At 49.8% G+C, this 22999-nt stretch overlaps 1 protein-coding gene across 1 annotated transcript in view; it reads right to left on the bottom strand.

The window, feature by feature from the left end:
* LOC148453819 (dystrobrevin beta-like) overlaps positions 1–18896 on the bottom strand; it is a 31964-nt gene extending 13068 nt beyond the window's left edge. Inside the window, exon 1 of the mRNA XM_088461650.1 lies at positions 18786–18896. The gene's annotated coding sequence lies outside the window, so the exon portion shown is untranslated. The remainder of the gene's footprint in view (positions 1–18785) is intronic.
* Between the last annotated feature and the right edge of the window lie 4103 nt (positions 18897–22999).

Raw genomic sequence — 22999 nt, 5'->3', positions numbered from 1 at the left:
TCAAAAAATATATCTGGCAACAGGGCAGAAGAAAACGCACTCACCGGTGTGCTAAACAACAGCCCACAATACGGCACTGTGTAGCACACAACTGTATGTGACGGACCTCACAAATACGTGATTTATATAGGTGAGGTCTGCAGAAACGCCCTTCCCCCGCACACCTGTAGGGCTTGTAGGAGAAGTAAAGGGATAGGTATAAGCTGACAGTAAGCGGAAAATAAGCACAGACAGGCAGCACTAGCAAAAGTCACATACCATGCAGGAAGATATACTCACTGCACCTTTCCACTACAATCAACCTGCCCAGGTTCAGTGTCTGGGAGGGCTATAGTGCTGTGTACGCTGTCCTTAATCAGGGGAGAGGTACACAGGGGGACCGGTCCGCGTGCTCCCTGAAGATCTGCGCTGCCACTTGTAGAAAATGGCCCCCAGAGACCTCAGAGGAGTGGCCGTGTAACTGCAGCTCAGCGACGCCAGACTCCGTGCTGAAAGGCGCGCTGAGCTGAGGGGAGGAGCCGCTGACAGGGAAGGCTTCCTCCCCTGGCTAGCATATTAACCCCAGGGCTTGCCGGCATCCCGCTTGCCATATATCCCTGGTGGTCTAGTGGTCCCACGGGTTATTCCTCCTCAGAGGGGGAGCCCGCCGCCACCGCTAGCGGCCCCCGGTCTGTCCCCTAGGACCGGGGGCAAAGGACTGCATGTGCAGGCAATCGGCGACTCGCGGCTTACCTTGTCCCCGGCAGCAGTCCAGGGAGGGACCCAGAGTCCGGCTAGTACGGACTCTGGCCTCCCGCCGCGATCCCCAGTGCAGTACTGGCGTCGCGGCGCCAGCGGGGAAGGAGAGCGGCAGCGTGGGCGTCTGCATAGACAGCCCGTCGCTGCCACACTAGAGCCTCTGTTTTAAAATAAAAATCTAACAGGCTTTTTTTTTTTTTTAAATAAAAATAGAAAGCTTTTGGGGGCACCAACTCAAACTGAGGTGCTGTGGCCGGGGGCGGGGTATAGAGGAGGACGGACCCAAGCCCTGGAGTGATTTTGGCTCTATCAGACTAGTGATGTCAGTGGGGCCGGCTTCTGACGGTAGGCGTTCCCTTGGGAACGCCTCCGTCTGGCAGGCACGCCCCGGCACGCCCACCAAAGGGGGCGTGCTGTCAATCAACATCGACAGCACGCCCCCTTTGATCAGACACAACGAGCGAAGGAAAATCCTTTGCTCGTCGCGTCTGGCGCATGCGCACGACGGAGCTCCCTCCGTCGTGCGCATGCGCAGTGCACACCATCGACCCACTTGCGAGCGGACAGCCGCTTGCGAGTGGGTCTGAATGAGGCCCAATGTCCCAGTCTGGCTGTATACTGATAAAAATCGGATCTGTTTAACAGATGAGGCTGCGACCATCTCTGCCCGTCGCCTGATATGAGGCTGCGACCATCGCTGCCTGTCGCCTGATATGAGGCTGAGACCATCGCTGCCTGTCGCCTGATACGAGGCTGAGACCATCGCTGCCTGTCGCCTGATACGAGGCTGCGACCATCGCTGCCTGTCGCCTGATACGAGGCTGCGACCATCGCTGCCTGTCGCCTAATATGAGGCTGAGACCATCGCTGCCTGTCGCCTGATATGAGGCTGCGACCATCGCTGCCTGTCGACTGATACGAGGCTGAGACCGTCACTACCTGTTGCCTGATACGAGGCTGAGACTATCACTACCTGTTGTCTGATACGAGGCTGAGACCATAGCTGCCTGTCGCCTGATACGAGGCGGAGACCATCGCTGCCTGTCGCCTGATATGAGGTTACTGACCCATGTGTGATGAGTGTGTGGGAATGTGTGAGAATACTCCTCTCCCTGATATAAGGACAGATAGAAGGACTGGTTGGAGACACTCCTCTCCATGATATAAGGACAGATAGAAGGACTGGTTGGAGAACACTCCTCTCTCTGATATAAGGACAGATAGAAGTACTGGTTGGAGAACACTCCTCTCCATGATATAAGGACAGATAGAAGGACTGGTTGGGGAACACTCCTCTCCATGATATAAGGACAGATAGAAGGACTGGTTGGGGAACACTCCTCTCCATGATATGACAGATAGAAGGACTGGTTGGGGAACACTCCTCTCCATGATATAAGGACAGATAGAAGGACTGGTTGGAGAATACTCCTCTGCCTGGTATAAGGACAGATAGAAGGACTGGTTGGAGAACACTCCTCTCAATGATATAAGGACAAATAGAAGGACTGGTTGGAGAACACTCTCTCCCTGATATAAGAACAGATAGAAGGACTGGTTGGAGAACACTCCTCTCCATGATATAAGGACAGATAGAAGGACTGGTTGGAGAATACTCCTCTCACTGATACAAGAACTGGTTGGAGGACACTCCTCTCCTTGATATAGGGACTGGTTGGAGGACACTCCTCTCCCTGACAGAAGGAATGGTTGGAGGACACTCCTCTCCCTGATAGAAGGACTGGTTGGAGGACACTCCTCTCCCTGATAAAATGACTGGTTGGAGGACACTCCTCTCCCTGATAGAAGGACTGGTTGGAGGACACTCCTCTCCCTGATAGAAGGGCTGTTTGGAGGACACTCCTCTCCCTGATAGAAGGGCTGGTTGGAGGACACTCCTCTCCCTGATAGAAGGGCTGGTTGGAGGACGCTCCTTTCCCTGATGTAAGACTGGTTGGAGGACGCTTCTCTCCCTAATATAAAGACTGGTTGGAGGACACTCCTCTCCCTGATATAAGGACTGGTTGGAGGACGCGCCTCTCCCTGATATAAGGACTGGTTGGAGGACGCGCCTCTCCCTGATATAAGGACTGGTTGGAGGACGCGCCTCTCCCTGATATAAGGACTGGTTGGAGGTCACTCCTCTCCCTGATATAAGGACTGGTTGGACACACCTCTCCCTGATATAAGGACTGGTTGGAGGACACTCCTCTCCCTGATATAAGGACTGGTTGGACACTCCTCTCCCTGATATAAGCACTGGTTGGAGGACACTCATCTCCCTGATATTAGGACTGGTTGGACACACCTCTCCCTGATATAAGGGCTGGTTGGAGGACGCTCCTCTCCCTGATATAAGGACGTAGGGAAAGGAATGACCTAAGAAAGACCCGCTATGTGCTGTAAGGAGAGACTGGCTGGACAACGGTCACGATTGTGGTGATGGCACGCATGAAGAAAACAAAACGTATTTTAAGTGCATTATTTAAAAGCTAAAAATGATTGGACATGAATCATTCAGAGGAATATATAAAGCAAAAATGAACAGCATTTGTCTTATTAAAATGATTTGTCATGTTCCTGCCAGATTGCATCTCACATTACACAGCTACAGATTGAGTTCATTTACATCAATGTCTAACTAACATTACAATGAAATAAGTGATAGCAGTGAAAGGGCGCCACCTGGTGAGCAGAATACAGCAATACACACCACACACAGGTCTGGCATGCAGCTTCCCACCTTATTACCTTTCACTTTTTATTTATGATCAGTTTCACCCCAGAAGCCAGAGCTGCTCTTCCAATGTAAGGTGACAATGAGAGTGACATGATAAAAGGCTATGTGACGTGGTTGTGCCAGTGTAACCCCATGCACACAATCTGATCATTAGCTGCACCCTCAGTGCCTCCTGCAGAGCCAGCACTTCCCAGGAGCGTCTGGCAGGACATGAAAGAAGTTGTTCCTTGAAGTTTGAGGTGTCTGGTTTCATGGAAAGAGACAGAGTTCATTCATTAAACAGCGTCCAGGTGTGGCATCTTCTCAGGCACAGGGTAACGAGCTATGCCAACACGGGTAACTCGCGTGAAACAAAAATACCTCAAGTCTTTATTAAACTTGGATACTAGGGGGTCTATTTACTAAACAGTGCTAGGAGACAGAGTGAAAAGTGATAAGAAAGTGATAAGGTGCCAGCCAATCAGCTCCCAACTGTCATCTCACAGGCTGTGTTTGAAAAATGACAGTTGGGAGCTGATTGGCTGGTACCTTATCACTTTCTGATCACTTTTCACTCTGTCTGCTTAGTAAATAGACCCCTAGGTCTGTCTTCTAGATCAGATACTGAATGAAACCTCTCCTATAGTTCCACCTATCCGATCGTGCAGAGCAGATTCCTGGGGCCTGGTTTAGTGCAGACTGTAGAGGTGCCTGGTCTGTGTACAAGCATGCATGGGTGTAGCCGGGCCAAAAGCAGCCATGTACGGTAATATGAAGGTCAGCAAACTCAGGCAGTAAAAAACAAGGGGCCTGATTCAGATCCACTCGTAAGCGGCAGCTTGTTCGCTCCGAGCGATGTTTGCCAAACTGCACATGCGTACAGATCGTTATACGCATGCGCGACCCAGTTAGTGCGGCCGAAATTCATGTGCTCGCAAAATAGCGAATGCCTGATAATTTGAGTGACAGGTTGAGGCGTATGTGGGTGGTAACAGGGGAAGGTGCTTGAAATGGGGAGTGGAGATCCGATAGCAGGCGTGCTTAATGGTCAAAACGGGCGTTTTATGGGTGTGCATATTTAAAACAGCAGCGTCATTGACCACTAATGACTGTAGCTGTATACGGTCTATACTTCCCTTTAATAGTGTCTCTATCACACGCCCCTCCCTAATGACTGTACCTGTATACGGTCTATACTTCCCTTTATCAGTGTCTCTACCACACGCCCCTCCCTAATGACTGTAGCGTTATACGGTCTATACTTCCCTTTATCAGTGTCTCTATCACACGCCCCGCCCTAATGACTGTAGCTGTATACGGTCTCTATACTTCCCTTTATCAGTGTCTCTATCACACGCCCCTCCCTAATGACTGTAGCTGTATACGGTCTATACTTCCCTTTATCAGTGTCTCTATCACATGCCCCTCCCTAATGACTGTAGCTGTATACGGTCTATACTTCCCTTTATCAGTGTCTCTATCACACGCCCCTCCCTAATCCAATCATAACAACACGGCACAGATCCATCCAATCATAACACGGCACAGATCCATCCATTCATAACACGGCACAGATCCATCCAATCATAACAACACAGCACAGATCCATCCAATCATAACACGGCACAGATCCATCCAATCATAACAACACGGCACAGATCCATCCAATCATAACACGGCACAGATCCATCCAATCAAAACAACACGGCACAGATCCATCCAATCATAACAACACGGCACAGATCCATCCAATCATAACACGGCACAGATCCATCCAATCATAACAACATGGCATAGATCCATCCAATCATAACAACACGGCACAGATCCATCCATTCATAACACAGCACAGATCCATCCAATAACAACAACACGGCACAGATCCATCCAATCATAACACGGCACAGATCCATCCAATCATAACACGGCACAGATCCATCCAATCATAACAACACAGCACAGATCCATCCAATCATAACAACACGGCACAGATCCATCCAATCATAACAACACAACACAGATCCATCCAATCATAATACGGCACAGATCCATCCAATCATAACACGGCACAGATCCGTCCAATCATAACAACACGGCACAGATCCATCCAATCATAACAACACGGCACAGATCCATCCAAACATAACACGGCACAGATCCATCCAATCATAACAACACGGCACAGATCCATCCAATCATAACAACACGGCACAGATCCATCCAATCACAACAACACGGCACAGATCCATCCAATCATAACACGGCACAGATCCATCCATTCATAACACGGCACAGATCCATCCAATCATAACAACACAGCACAGATCCATCCAATCATAACACGGAACAGATCCATCCAATCATAACAACACGGCACAGATCCATCCAATCATAACATGGCACAGATCCATCCAATCAAAACAACACGGCACAGATCCATCCAATCATAACAACACGGCACAGATCCATCCAATCATAACATGGCACAGATCCATCCAATCAAAACAACATGGCACAGATCCATCCAATCATAACAACACGGCACAGATCCATCCATTCATAACAGAGCACAGATCCATCCAATAACAACAACACGGCACAGATCCATCCAATCATAACACGGCACAGATCCATCCAATCATAACATGGCACAGATCCATCCAATCATAACAACACGGCACAGATCCATCCAATCATAACAACACGGCACAGATCCATCCAATCATAACAACACGGCACAGATCCATCCAATCATAACACGGCACAGATCCATCCAATCATAACACGGCACAGAACCATCCAATCATAACAACACGACACAGATCCATCCAATCATAACAACACGGCACAGATCCATCCAATCATAACACGGCACAGATCCATCCATTCATAACACGGCACAGATCCATCCAATCATAACAACACGGCACAGATCCATCCAATCATAACAACACGGCCAGAACTGCTCGCAAAATTGTGGTAGCAAAAACCAACCACAAGAATAGCGAGCAGTTCATACCCTGGTCGATGTACTCGATTAATCTAATAAATAGCGGACATGACGTAGGATGCGAGCGGCCAGGGGGCGTTTTTATCAAATAAACGAGCACATGTTTTGTTCGCTCGTTCAGACATGGAGGTGGCAACAGACCGCAAGGAGCGTACGGTTCATTTGAATAGCCACCCCCTTTTTCTGAACGAGCGAGCGCTAATTGCGAGCGGCTCTGAATGAGGGCCTAGGTTCTATATATTAAAATAAATCCCCAGGAAAAAAAAACGCAGAATGCTACGCATTTGTTATGTCCCCTCCAGCCCCGGTGGTATAAACGCACAGTCACTCCGTCACCTGGGTTATCTTATTGTATATAGGAGGGACCGTGCAGGCAGCCACCCTCACATGACTCAGCATGGGAAGGAGATGACCATCAGCCCTCTCAGCCTCAGGTTAATTAATTAATACCAGGTATAATTTTATTTCATGCTGCACAGTACACCAAAGCGAGTCTGTCACCTAAACACAGAGGAGGCCGACATGTTATAGTCTGAGCCAATATTGGTGAGAATTCTGTAGGAATTAATACCAGTGAGATATATGGGGCACCCAGTAACCTCCGTCACACCGTCCCCAGCATGGACAGGAAACGGACTGATGGTGGTGGGGGGCACAGAGGGGATGGGGGCATGTATGGAATAGGTGTAGTATGACTGACACTGAGGAAGAGGCACAATTTGTAGCCATCCAGAATAATTACAAATAAGTGATAAGTTGGAGAACAATAGAACAACAACACAAGATCCCCAATCCCATCACACGCCCCTCCCTAATGACTGTAGCTGTATACGGTCTATACTTCCCTTTATTAGTATCTCTATCACACGCCCCACCCTAATGACTATAGCTGTATACGGTCTATACTTCCCTTTATCAGTGTCTCTATCACACACCCCTCCCTAATGACTGTAGCTGTATACGGTCTATACTTCCCTTTATCAGTGTCTCTATCACACATACCTCCCTAATTACTGTAGCTGTATACGGTCTCTATACTTCCCTTTATCAGTGTCTCTATCACACACCCCTCCCTAATGACTGTAGCTGTATACGGTCTCTATACTTCCCTTTATCAATGTCTCTATCACACACCCCTCCCTTATGACTGTAGCTGTATACGGTCTATACTTCCTTTATCAGTGTCTCTATCACACGCCCCTCCCTAATGACTGTAGCTGTATACGGTCTACACTTCCCTTTATCAGTGTCTCTATCAGACGCCCCTCCCTAATGAGTGTAGCTGTATACGGTCTATACTTCCCTTTATCAGTGTCTCTATCACATGCCCCTCCCTAATGTCTGCACCTGTACACGGTCTCTATACTTCCCTTTATTAGTGTCTCTATCACACGCCCCTCCCTAAGGACTGTAGCTGTATACGGTCTCTATACTTCCCTTTATCAGTGTCTCTATCACACGCCCCTCCCTAATGACTGTAGCTGTATACGGTCTATACTTCCCTTTATCAGTTTCTCTATCACACGCTCCTCCCTAATGACTGTCCCTTTATCAGTGTCTCTATCACACGCCCCTCCCTAATGACTGTAGCTGTATACGGTCTATACTTCCCTTTATTAGTGTCTCTATAACTTGCCCCTCCCTAATGACTGTAGCTGTATACGGTCTATACTTCCCTTTAATAGTGTCTCTATCACACGCCCCTCCCTAATGACTGTACCTGTATACGGTCTATACTTCCCTTTATCAGTGTCTCTACCACACGCCCCTCCCTAATGACTGTAGCGTTATACGGTCTATACTTCCCTTTATCAGTGTCTCTATCACACGCCCCGCCCTAATGACTGTAGCTGTATACGGTCTCTATACTTCCCTTTATCAGTGTCTCTATCACACGCCCCTCCCTAATGACTGTAGCTGTATACGGTCTATACTTCCCTTTATCAGTGTCTCTATCACATGCCCCTCCCTAATGACTGTAGCTGTATACGGTCTATACTTCCCTTTATCAGTGTCTCTATCACACGCCCCTCCCTAATCCAATCATAACAACACGGCACAGATCCATCCAATCATAACACGGCACAGATCCATCCATTCATAACACGGCACAGATCCATCCAATCATAACAACACAGCACAGATCCATCCAATCATAACACGGCACAGATCCATCCAATCATAACAACACGGCACAGATCCATCCAATCATAACACGGCACAGATCCATCCAATCAAAACAACACGGCACAGATCCATCCAATCATAACAACACGGCACAGATCCATCCAATCATAACACGGCACAGATCCATCCAATCATAACAACATGGCATAGATCCATCCAATCATAACAACACGGCACAGATCCATCCATTCATAACACAGCACAGATCCATCCAATAACAACAACACGGCACAGATCCATCCAATCATAACACGGCACAGATCCATCCAATCATAACACGGCACAGATCCATCCAATCATAACAACACAGCACAGATCCATCCAATCATAACAACACGACACAGATCCATCCAATCATAACAACACGGCACAGATCCATCCAATCATAACAACACAACACAGATCCATCCAATCATAATACGGCACAGATCCATCCAATCATAACACGGCACAGATCCGTCCAATCATAACAACACGGCACAGATCCATCCAATCATAACAACACGGCACAGATCCATCCAAACATAACACGGCACAGATCCATCCAATCATAACAACACGGCACAGATCCATCCAATCATAACAACACGGCACAGATCCATCCAATCACAACAACACGGCACAGATCCATCCAATCATAACACGGCACAGATCCATCCATTCATAACACGGCACAGATCCATCCAATCATAACAACACAGCACAGATCCATCCAATCATAACACGGAACAGATCCATCCAATCATAACAACACGGCACAGATCCATCCAATCATAACATGGCACAGATCCATCCAATCAAAACAACACGGCACAGATCCATCCAATCATAACAACACGGCACAGATCCATCCAATCATAACATGGCACAGATCCATCCAATCAAAACAACATGGCACAGATCCATCCAATCATAACAACACGGCACAGATCCATCCATTCATAACAGAGCACAGATCCATCCAATAACAACAACACGGCACAGATCCATCCAATCATAACACGGCACAGATCCATCCAATCATAACATGGCACAGATCCATCCAATCATAACAACACGGCACAGATCCATCCAATCATAACAACACGGCACAGATCCATCCAATCATAACAACACGGCACAGATCCATCCAATCATAACACGGCACAGATCCATCCAATCATAACACGGCACAGAACCATCCAATCATAACAACACGACACAGATCCATCCAATCATAACAACACGGCACAGATCCATCCAATCATAACACGGCACAGATCCATCCATTCATAACACGGCACAGATCCATCCAATCATAACAACACGGCACAGATCCATCCAATCATAACAACACGGCACAGATCCATCCAATCATATCAACACGGCACAGATCCATCCAATCATATCAACACGGCACAGATCCATCCAATCATAACAACACGGCACAGATCCATCCAATCATAACAACACGGCACAGATCCATCCAATCATAACAACACGGCACAGATCCATCCAATCATAACATGGCACAGATCCATCCAATCAAAACAACACGGCACAGATCCATCCAATCATAACAACACGGCACAGATCCATCCATTCATAACAGAGCACAGATCCATCCAATAACAACAACACGGCACAGATCCATCCAATCATAACACGGCACAGATCCATCCAATCATAACATGGCACAGATCCATCCAATCATAACAACACGGCACAGATCCATCCAATCATAACAACACGGCACAGATCCATCCAATCATAACAACACGGCACAGATCCATCCAATCATAACACGGCACAGAACCATCCAATCATAACACGGCACAGAACCATCCAATCATAACAACACGACACAGATCCATCCAATCATAACAACACGGCACAGATCCATCCAATCATAACACGGCACAGATCCATCCATTCATAACACGGCACAGATCCATCCAATCATAAAAACACGGCACAGATCCATCCAATCATAACAACACGGCACAGATCCATCCAATCATATCAACACGGCACAGATCCATCCAATCATAACAACACGGCACAGATCCATCCAATCATAACAACACGGCACAGATCCATCCAATCATAACAACACGGCACAGATCCATCCAATCATAACAACACGGCACAGATCCATCCAATCATAACAACATGGCACAGATCCATCCAATCATAACACGGCACAGATCCATCCAATCATAACAACACGGCTCAGATCCATCCAATCATAACAACACGGCACAGATCCATCCAATCATAACAACACGGCACAGATCCATCCAATCATAACAACACGGCTCAGATCCATCTAATCATAACAACACGGCACAGATCCATCCAATCATAACAACACGGCACAGATCCATCCAATCATAACAACACGGCACAGATCCATCCAATCATAACAACACAGCACAGATCCATTCAATCATAACAACACGGCACAGATCCATCCAATCATAACACGGCACAGATCCATCCAATCATAACACGGCAGAGATCCATCCAATCATAACACAGCACAGATCCATCCAATCATAACACGGCACATATCCATCCAATCATAACACAGCACAGATCCATCCAATCATAACACAGCACAGATCCATCCAATCATAACAACACGGCACAGATCCATCCAATCATAACAACACAACACAGATCCATCCAATCATAATACGGCACAGATCCATCCAATCATAACACGGCACAGATCCGTCCAATCATAACAACACGGCACAGATCCATCCAATCATAACAACACGGCACAGATCCATCCAATCATAACAACACGGCACAGATCCATCCAATCATAACACGGCACAGATCCATCCAATCATAACAACACGGCACAGATCCATCCAATCAAAACACGGCACAGATCCATCCAATCACAACAACACGGCACAGATCCATCCAATCATAACACGGCACAGATCCATCCATTCATAACACGGCACAGATCCATCCAATCATAACAACACAGCACAGATCCATCCAATCATAACACGGAACAGATCCATCCAATCATAACAACACGGCACAGATCCATCCAATCATAACATGGCACAGATCCATCCAATCAAAACAACACGGCACAGATCCATCCAATCATAACAACACGGCACAGATCCATCCAATCATAACATGGCACAGATCCATCCAATCAAAACAACATGGCACAGATCCATCCAATCATAACAACACGGCACAGATCCATCCATTCATAACAGAGCACAGATCCATCCAATAACAACAACACGGCACAGATCCATCCAATCATAACACGGCACAGATCCATCCAATCATAACATGGCACAGATCCATCCAATCATAACAACACGGCACAGATCCATCCAATCATAACAACACGGCACAGATCCATCCAATCATAACAACACGGCACAGATCCATCCAATCATAACAACACGGCACAGATCCATCCAATCATAACACGGCACAGATCCATCCAGTCATAACACGGCACAGATCCATCCAATCATAACAACACGGCACAGATCCATCCAATCATAACAACACGGCACAGATCCATCCAATCATATCAACACGGCACAGATCCATCCAATCATATCAACACGGCACAGATCCATCCAATCATAACAACACGGCACAGATCCATCCAATCATAACACGGCACAGATCCATCCAATCATAACAACACGGCACAGATCCATCCAATCATAACAACATGGTACAGATCCATCCAATCATAACAACATGGCACAGATCCATCCAATCATAACACGGCACAGATCCATCCAATCATAACAACACGGCTCAGATCCATCCAATCATAACAACACGGCACAGATCCATCCAATCATAACAACACGGCACAGATCCATCCAATCATAACAACACGGCTCAGATCCATCCAATCATAACAACACGGCACAGATCCATCCAATCATAACAACACGGCACAGATCCATCCAATCATAACACGGCACAGATCCATCCAATCATAACAACACAGCACAGATCCATCCAATCATAACAACACGGCACAGATCCATTCAATCATAACAACACGGCACAGATCCATCCAATCATAACACGGCACAGATCCATCCAATCATAACACGGCACAGATCCATCCAATCATAACACGGCACAGATCCATCCAATCATAACACGGCACAGATCCATCCAATCATAACACAGCACAGATCCATCCAATCATAACATAGCACAGATCCAGCCAATCATAACAACACGGCACAGATCCATCCAATCATAACACGGCACAGATCCATCCAATCATGACACGGCACAGATCCATCCAATCATAACACGGCACAGATCCATCCAATCATAACACGGCATAGATCCATCCAATCATAACACAGCACAGATCCATACAATCATAACACAGCACAGATCCAGCCAATCATAACAACACGGCACAGATCCATCCAATCATAACACGGCATAGATCCATCCAATCATAACAACACAGCAGTATATAGATAGCTACAGTATGTATATATGCAACTTATATCACCGAAAATAAATATATACAGATGTGTCCTTTTAAACCGTGGCTTCAGCTGCACTAAATAGCCCCTCTCTGTACGCCCGAACCGTGCGACTAGGACACGCCGAGCACTTTTCTTTTTTTGCGCAAAATTTGCAAGTTATTCACATAAACAACCGGTAGCGACATAACTGCATTGCTAGCGTACACTAATCAATGGGGTGTGCGACGTTTGTACATCTGTGTGACTGAGGGCACGATTCATAGGCGGACGCAACCTGAACACAATACCGATGTTGGCAGGGTTGAGCGATTATTTGCTACTGCGCAAAAAAAAATACTGAAAACCCCTATGGCGCCTGTATACCACTGAGTGTACGCTGTTACACACGGGATCACTGGCTTTAGGAGCAGAAAGTTAAAACCATGCGCTTTCCTGGGCGATGACCCTGAAATATGCGCAAAAATAAAGTCTGTCTCATGGGCGTGTTGTGGGAGTGTCTGTGAGCGCGGCAGAGCCACGGACGCCATGTTTATACAGAGTTGAGAAGGAGACACCGCGCCTGTCATTGGCTGGTGCAAGGGCGGCTGGCGCTCTCCATGGTGCGCCGATTGTGGATTGTTCAGAACAGGCGGAGTTGCTCCGTCCACGGGCAGTGAAAGTTGGCGTCTCAGGGCCGCACTCTCCGGATAGCGCTAATGCACAAGGGGAAGGCTGAAACGAGCGTTTTCATATTACCACTTCCCGGAGCCTGAATCTGTATAAGAAGTGCTACGACGCAGCGGACGCGACGTTACCTCACGCCAAATTCCACAGCGCTCCCTCTGTGACTGTACCTGTGTAAATACAATTCCTGAGCGGTTAGTGTCGCCGCTTAGCGTCTCTGGTACGCGGTGAGCGGTATTTCGCTGCGTCTGCGACGCAACCAAGATTCAAAACGACATGTAATATACAATACGCTCCTCGCCTCAATCTGCCAGCATCCCACGGGGGCTGCGGTATCGGAGATATCCGCTGTGGTCCCACTTTCATACATGGGGGTGATACTAAATATTTGCGGTTAACCCCCCCCCCACTAATAAGCCACTAATAATTAATGGTAAGTAGGCCCCATAGTAACATTACCCAATGTGTATACAATGTAATATCATACTGAGGCCCTGATGCAGGGATGGACGCTAATGCGCAATGCCGCTGTGGTTTCGTACGCAGCGCAGCTGCAAAAACATGCTAATGGTTCCAAAGATCACCCGGGCGTAATGACGTCCTCCGCTGCCTTCTCACATGCGTACGACGTCGCTTACCTGCGTAAATATCGCAACACTGACGCACATCGAGCGCCCAACTTGCCCTTGCGGCCGGTCTGACCAGCTGACTCGCCTCCTGACACGCAGAGGGCTCTCATGCTACGCAGGAAATCGCAAGGGCTAATTTATGCGTGCCCATGTACCGGCGTCCTAACCGTCAGACGCGCCTGCGTCTTCCTGACCACCTCCCGTTACCACCCCGAAACTACCTGTCACTCACACTGTAAGTGGATCCTCTGTGCATCCGTAATCGCGGTGCGATCGCTGCGCAGGCGCCGTGTGATTTATACGGACGTGCAGTGGCAAATAATCGCTTGATCTGCGCCGTAATCACCATTATGTCCATCTCTGAATCAGGCCCTGAAACACCGTATGCAAATGATAGAAGTGTTATTAATGAATGCAAATATCAGCCAAGTACTGTGATTGGATGGGCGCTACGTTATATAATAGCAGCCACATTAATGATCTATATACAGCAGGAGGGACAGAAGTGGCTGCCGATCGCCAGAGTCGTCATCAGTATGTTACACCCACCAGAGAAACGCCTGCTGTCACCCACGTGGCTCCCCTGAGGTCTGTACGAGGGGGATGAGGCCCTTACTGTACGCCGCCAAGGCTCGCACGTTTCCCTCTTTCTCTAAGCGTTAGATGCATCTGAGTCCGTTTATGGGGCCTGAGATTTACGCTATGATGTTTTTGCAAATGGAGCGATTTTTTGCCATTGCGCATACATCTGAGTCACGGTACAAGACCGTAGTCACACGCGGCGAGTCTGCATTCGCAGTGTGGGTGACATACACACTGGACGATGTGTACCCAGCGCGATGTCGCTAGTGACGGTACCCGATGCCGGCAGTGATGAAACGACGGTGGGGGCCATGCTGCATAGTGACATACACACTGGACGATGTGTACCCAGTGCGATGTCGCTAGTGACGGTACCCGATGCCGGCAGCGATGGAACAACGGCGGGGGCCATGCTGCATAGTGACATACACACTGGACGATGTGTACCCAGCGCGATGTCGCTAGTGACGGTAACCGATGCCGGCAGCGATGGAACAATGGCGGGGGCCATGCTGCATAGTGACATTGGAGCTCATTCAGACCTGATCACAAATTGCGGCCGTTCGCTGGCAAAAGGGGCTGGATATTTAAATGAAGCGCTCGCATTGCGTCGTGTATGGGCACCCTTTATGTCTTTGCGAGCTATGGCAAAGTGCGCTCGCAAGTGTATAAAGACGCCCCCTTGCCACTCGCAGTACACGTCATCTCCAGGAACTGTAGGATTAATCGGGAACATGGAGAGCCATCGGAGCTGCTCGCAGCCCTTGAGGTTGTCTTTCCCCACCGCAAGCACAGCGATCAGTGCGGCCTGACATACAGGCAGGTGACGTGTACCATGACGCTACTTTGCTAATTATGCACGCCCTTTACACGGCGTTTTGACGGCCTGACACGCCTGCGTTTGCACATCCACTCCCCCGTTCACATGCACCTTCTCCTGTTACCACCCATCACTCAAAGCAGCGACCTGATAGTGGCTTACGAGCAACCAAAATTACATCGCAAAGACTGGCTTGCGCACGCGCACTGGGAATTATACGCATGCTCAGACGGAGGAAAATCGCTCAGATCGAGCGCAACTTAGCGACAGGGTATGAATCAGGTCCATAGTGCATACATACTGGACGATGGCAGCAGCGATGGAACGACGGCGGGGGCCATGCTGCATAGTGACGATATGAACGATTTGTCATTACAATGCATCAGTATCGGCCAAATCGTTCATAAAATCATCTAGTGTGTACCCAGCTGTACTCGGGGAGTTGGCGTTTGCCTGATCTGCGTCCGATGCTGCGTTTGCGCGTATAGTTGCGAACAGCTGCGAGGGCTCTTGTGGGCGTCTCAATACAAGTCCCGACCGCTGTTGCATTAGCATATATTAACAGCTGCGGCAGCATTAGTGCACATCTCTGAATTAGGCCCATGTTACAGAAATGCATATTAAATCCCCACGCACACCTCCATCTGCACACCGCCCTCTGTGCACCTCCATCTGCACACCGCACTCTGCACACCTCCCTCTGCACACCGCCCTCTGCACACCTCCCTCTGCACACCGCCCTCTGCACACCTCCCTCTGTACACCGCACACCTCCATCTGCACACCGCCCTCTGCACACCGCCCTCTGCACATCTCCCTCTGCACACCGCCCTCTGCACACCGCCCTCTGCACACCTCCATCTGCACACCTCCATCTGTACACCGCACACCTCCATCTGCACACCGCCCTCTGCACACCTCCCTCTGCACACCGCCCTCTGCACACCGCCCTCTGCACATCTCCATCTGCACACCGCCCTCTGCACACCTCCCTCTGCACACCGCCTCTGCACACCGCCCTCTGCACACCTCCCTCTGCACACCGCCCTCTGCACACCTCCCTCTGCACACCGCCTCTGCACACCGCCCTCTGCACACCGCCCTCTGCACACCTCCATCTGCACACCGCCCTCTGCACACCGCCCTCTGCACACCGCCCTCTGCACACCTCCCTCTGCACACCGCCCTCTGCACACCGCCCTCTGCACACCTCCATCTGCACACCTCCATCTGTACACCGTACACCTCCATCTGCACACCGCCCTCTGCACACCTCCCTCTGCACACCTCCCTCTGCACACTGCCCTATGCACACCTCCATCTGCACACCTACATCTGCACACCACCATCTGTACACCGCCCTCTGCACACCGCCCTCTGCACACTGCCCTCTTCACACCTCCATCTGCACACCGCCCTCTGCACACCTCCATCTGCACAACTCCATCTGCACACCACCCTCTGCACACCGCCATCTCTACGCCCTCTGCACGCGTCCATCTGCACACCTCCCTCTGCACACCTCCATCTGTACACCGCACACCTCCATCTGCACACCGCCCTCTGCACACCGTCCTCTGCACACCGCCCTCTGCACACCGCCTTCTGCACACCGCCCTCTGCACACCGCCCTCTGCACACCGCCCTCTGCCCTCTGCACACCGCCCTCTGCACACTGCACGCCGCCCTCTGCACACCTCCATCTGCACACCGCCCTCTGCACACCGCCCTCTGCACACCGCCCACTGTACATCGCCCTCTGCACACCTCCCTCTGCACACCGCCCTCTGCACACCTCCATCTGTACACCGCACACCGCCATCTGCACACCTCCCTCTGCACACCGCCCTCTGCACACCTCCCTCTGCACACCGCCCTCTGCACACCGCCCTCTGCACGCCGCCCTCTGAACGCCTCCCTCTGCACGCCTCCCTCTGTACGCCTCCCTCTGCACGCCGCCCTCTGCACGCCGCCCTCTGCACACTGCCCTCTGCACACCTACCTCTGCACACCGCCCTCTGCACACCGCCTTCTGCACACCGCCCTCTGCCATCTGCACACCGCCCTCTGCACACCTCCATCTGCACACCGCCCACTGCACACCACCCTCTGCACACCACCCTCTGCACACCGCCCTCTGTACATCTCCCTCTGTACACCGCACACCTCCCTCTGCACACCGCCCTCTGCACACCGCCATCTGCACACCATCTGTACACCGCACACCTCCCTCTGCACACCTCCCTCTGCACACCGCCCTCTGCAAACCGCCCTCTGCACACCACCCTCTGCACACCACCCTCTGCACACCTCCCTCTGCACACCGCCCTCTGCACACCACCCTCTGCACATCTCCCTCTGCACACCGCCCTCTGCACACCTCCCTCTGCACACTGCCCTCTGCACACCTCCCTCTGCACACCGCACTCTGCACACCTCCATCTTCATACCTCCATCTGCACACCGCCTCTGCACACCTCCCTCTGCACACCGCCCTCTGCACACCTCCCTCTGCACACCTCCCTCTGCACACCGCCCTCTGCACACCTCCTTCTGCACACCGCCCTCTGCAAGTGCTGTTATGTTACTTGCTGTGCTGACATTTTTATTTGCATGTTTTTAATTTAACATATCTAAGCACAAGATGTTTTGTGTGTGTATATATATATAGATATATATATATATATATATACACATATACATACACATATACATACACATATACATATACATAACATACATACAACAAACAAAAGCCTCTGGTGCTTAGCTATATTAAATTAAGAGCATGCAAATGTAAGTGTCAGCACAGCAAGTAATATAACAGCACTTACCCACATGTAGGTGTATGATTATATTATATATATATACACACACACACTGTATATAATACATAAATTAGGCACTCCCTCCCTACAACAGAGCCCAAACTTACCTGGACACTCGGCCATCTCCGTGACTCTGGGAGCCCCCTCAGCGCAGAGTGATGTGCGGTACCGCCTGTCACTGGTGGATGCACCGGCAGCTGCCAGAGAGGAGGAGGAGAGTCTCGGTGGCAGTTAATACATGGAGCCGGTCGCAAGCCAATCACAGCAACTCGCGGAACGGCAGCCAGCCAATCAGCAGCAGCCGCTGCTGATTGGCTGGCTGCTGTTCCACGAGCTGTGATTGGCTCGCGGAACTGCAGCCAATCAGCAGCGGCTGCTGCTGATTGGCTGACTGCCGTTCCGCGAGTTGCTGTGATTGGCTTGCGGACGGCTCCATGTATTAAATACCAGCCAGTGACTTTTCTCCTTTGGCTGCCCCCGATGCCTTCCAGCAGTGATGTGCGGTACCGCCCATCACTGCATTCCACAACGTCACCCTTCCGCTCCCCGGGCCCCCTCTCTCTGCGGGCCCGGGACTGGAGTCCCCGCAGCCCCCCCCCCCCCCTGATGGCGGCCCTGCCCACAGCTGTGCCACACACACCAATCCCATAATGACAGACGTGGGTCTGGACAGTGTATGTGATGAGTGAGCCCCCATCACTCACAGACCCCCCTCTGCCAGCCTGGTCCATAAATCCTCATCACTGGCATCATGGTACAATACTATCACTACATGATTCCATCATCAGTCCCCACAATGAGGAACAGGGGGTTACAGCTACAATTCCGCTGGCTCAGAGCTGTAATCTCAGTAATAATGGAAATGTGAGGAGAATGTAGATGACTGATAGAGGGAAAGTAATGAGAAAGGCAGAGGAGGCGCAGAAACAGGACTGGCTGAGGGGAAATGGAAGCGTGCGTTCCCAGGCATCTACGCCAGCTTTATACATGAGAGAGGGTCGGGCCCTGTACCTGGCTTTATTGATACACTGACCATAGAACCGGAAGAATATTCATCCCAAGTAACAATAAACCCCTGGAAAGTACATTCCTCACATTCTCTCTTTTGCTGTCTGTATAAAGTACAAAGTCCCGCCCGGATGGCGGCGCTGACCCCGTTTCATGCTACAATACTTTCCTGTGTTCTTCATAACAGACAAGTTTAGATCTAACAAGTAAACTGAGAAGAACATCAGTAAGACACAGACCCAGGTTATCACTGAGCTTTATATACCCCAAGGAATGAGCATTACTGCCGCTTGTATATTTTATGTGGGCCCCAAAGCGCCATTTTTTCACTATTATCATTTTTATTCACACATGGGTCATTGTCAGTCACCTGCTGGTGAAATGGGAGCACTGGGAGGAGCACTAGGAAGAGCACTGGGAGGAGCACTAGGAAGAGCACTGGGAGGAGCACTAGGAAGCACTGGGATGAGCTCTGGGAGGAGCACTAGGAAGAGCACTGGGAGGAGCAGTGGAAGGAGCACTAGGAAGAGCACCGGGAGGAGCAGTGGAAGGAGCACTAGGAAGAGCACTGGGAGGAGCACTAGGAAGAGCACTGGGAGGAGCACAGGGAGGAGCAGTGGAAGGAGCACTAGGAAGAGCACTGGGAGGAGCACTAGGAAGAGCACTGGGAGGAGCAGTGGAAGGAGCACTGGGAGGAGCACTAGGAAGAGCACTGGGAGGAGCAGTGGAAGGAGCACTAGGAAGAGCACTGGGAGGAGCACTAGGAAGAGCACTGGGAGGAGCACAGGGAGGAGCACTGGGAGGAGCAGTGGAAGGAGAACTAGGAAGAGCACTGGGAGGAGCACTAGGAAGAGCACTGGGAGGAGCACTAGTAAGAGCACTGGGAGGAGCAGTGGAAGGAGCACTAGGAAGAGCACTGGGAGGAGCACTAGGAAGAGCACTGGGAGGAGCACTAGGAAGAGCACTGGGAGGAGCACTAGGAAGCAGTGGGAGGAGCACTAGGAAGAGCAGTGGGAGGAGCACTAGGAAGCAGTGGGAGGAGCACTAGGAGGAGCGCTGAGCAAAAAAGTTCCCGTTTTTTATTGTTATACCAGTGCCAATATACCTATGACTACCAGAGCACACTGGTGCTTGTAGAACTATAAGCATCAGCATGCCCACGCGTCCAGGGCCTGCAGAATCCTGTTGCACCACATAGGAAAATATAAATTAACAGTACAATAAAAAGTCCTTTTAGTCGCCATTCTCCAATGTATTAGTTTCCTAAGTCCCAATTTATGTACAGTACTTCTTTCCTCATCTTCTCCAGGTAAAGCCATGGTCACACATGAGAAGCCATGTCAGATAACCAACCCACAGCGGCATCGCTCTGATTACCCACAGCGGCATCGCCCTGATTACCCACAGCGGCATCGCCCTGATTACCCACAGCGGCATCGTTCTGATTACCCACAGCGGCATCGCCCGGATTACCCACAGCGGCATCGTTCTGATTACCCACAGCGGCATCGTTCTGATTACCCACAGCGGCATTGCCCTGATTACCCACAGCGGCATCATTCTGATTACCCACAGCGGCATCGTTCTTATTACCAACAGCGGCATCGTTCTGATTACCCACAGTGGCATCGCTCTGATTACCCACTGCGGCATTGCCCTCATTACCCACAGCGGCGTCGCTCTGATTACCCACAGCAACATCGCCCTGATTAATGAGAGCGCCGCTCTGATTGTCGCACACAACCCACGTGAGGGGTCTCAAGGCCTGATTCACTACGGAGCGCAATTCTGCTTATATGCAGTTGCTAATATCAGCGGGAATATGTAAATGTTTCCATTCGCAATGTGATCGCAGCCTGACATAAGGATATGAACTATAAGAACTATAAGCATCAGCATGCCCACGCGTCCAGGGCCTGCTGAATCCTGTTGCACCACATAGGAAAATATAAATTAACAGTACAATAAAAAGTCCTTTTAGCCGCCATTCTCCAATGTATTAGTTTCCTAAGTCCCAATTTATGTACAGTACTTCTTTCCTCATCTTCTCCAGGTAAAGCCATGGTCACACATGAGAAGCCATGTCAGATAACCAACCCACAGCGGCATCGCCCGGATTACCCACAGCGGCATCGCCCTGATCACCCACAGCGGCATCGCCCTGATCACCCACAGCGGCATCGTTCTGATTACCCACAGCGGTATCGCCCTGATTACCCACAGCGGCATCGCCCTGATTACCCACAGCGGCATCGCCCTGATTACCCACAGCGGCATCGTTCTGATTACCCACAGCGGCATCGCTCTGATTACCCACAGCGGCATCGCCCGGATTACCCACAGCGGCATCGTTCTGATTACCCACAGCGGCATCATTCTGATTACCCACAGCGGCATCGCCCGGATTACCCACAGCGGCATCGTTCTGATTACCCACAGCGGCATCATTCTGATTACCCACAGCGGCATCGCCCGGATTACCCACAGCGGCATCGTTCTGATTACCCACAGCGGCATCGTTCTGATTACCCACAGTGGCATCGTTCTGATTACCCACTGCGGCATTGCCCTGATTACCCACAGTGGCATCGCCCTGATTAATGAGAGCGCCGCTCTGATTGTCGCACACAACCCACTTGAGGGGTCTCAAGGCCTGATTTACTACGGAGCGCAATTCTGCTTATATGCAGTTGCTAATATCAGCGGGGATATGTAAATGTTTCCATTCGCAATGTGATCGCAGCCTGACATAAGGACGCTCACTTCCCCATTCTCACATCAGTATACATGGGTAACATAGCGTAATAATCACTAACATCAGACCCATACCAGGGGCAATGCAGAATTCTTACATGGTGGTTTCCACACACACACAAATATATACTGTGTATGTATATATATATATATATATATATATATATATAAAATACATACACACACATATATATATATATATATATTAGGGGTGTGCACCGGCCACTTTTCGTGTTTTGTGTTTTGGTTTTGGATCTGGATCTTTCTTCGTGTTTTGGATCTGGATTGGTTTTGCCAAAACCACCCTTCCGTGTTTTGCGTTCTGGGTTTTGTGTTTTGGATCTGTATTTTTTTTTTAAAAAGCATAAAAACAGCTAAAATCACAGAATTTGTTGGTTTCTCTGCTCCTATGCTATTATTAACCTCAATAACCTTAATTTCCACTCATTTCCAGTCTATTCTGAACACCTCACACCTCACAATAGTGTTTTCATGTCCAAAAGGTTGCACCGAGGTAGCTGGATGACTATGCTAAGCGACACGAGTGGGCGGCACAAAC

The sequence above is a fragment of the Taudactylus pleione genome, unplaced genomic scaffold (genome assembly GCF_031769625.1).
Source record: "Taudactylus pleione unplaced genomic scaffold, aTauple2 ptg001085l, whole genome shotgun sequence".
Lineage (NCBI taxonomy): Eukaryota > Metazoa > Chordata > Amphibia > Anura > Myobatrachidae > Taudactylus > Taudactylus pleione.
This window is presented reverse-complemented; position numbering and strand designations above follow the sequence as displayed.